Below are 385 nucleotides of genomic sequence, written 5' to 3' on the forward strand. Positions count from 1 at the left end.
AAATGCTAGCTGCTTTTTCTACTTTAGGGTTGTTTTCCATGTTTTAGGCTGTTTGGGGGTTTAGCTAGTATTTCATCTACATGCTAGCTGGTTTGGCTATCTTAAGTTTTTTTCGCTTTATAGTCTAATTTGGCATTTAGCTAATATTTTAAGACACCTAATATATGCTTTTTTCTATTTTTAGGCTCTTTTTGGAGATTAATTTATAGTACAGCTACATGCTAGCTGGTTTGGCTAATTTAGGCTTTTTTCATTTTATTTTTTTGTCCATTTTGGGGTGTAGCTAATATTTCAGCTAAGTGCTAGCTGTTTTTGGCTAATTTGGGGTTGTTTTCAGTCTTTTCCATGTTTTAGGCTGTTTTAGGGTTTATATAGTATTTCATCT

The 385-nt window shown here is 32.7% G+C and overlaps 1 protein-coding gene across 1 annotated transcript in view; it reads left to right on the forward strand.

Moving 5' to 3' along the window:
* Window positions 1–385, forward strand: part of phyhiplb (phytanoyl-CoA 2-hydroxylase interacting protein-like b) — a 21,816-nt gene that overhangs the window by 18,593 nt on the left and 2,838 nt on the right. The window lies entirely within an intron of this gene.

The sequence above is a fragment of the Oryzias melastigma genome, linkage group LG15, assembly GCF_002922805.2.
Source record: "Oryzias melastigma strain HK-1 linkage group LG15, ASM292280v2, whole genome shotgun sequence".
Classification (NCBI taxonomy): Eukaryota; Metazoa; Chordata; class Actinopteri; order Beloniformes; family Adrianichthyidae; genus Oryzias; species Oryzias melastigma.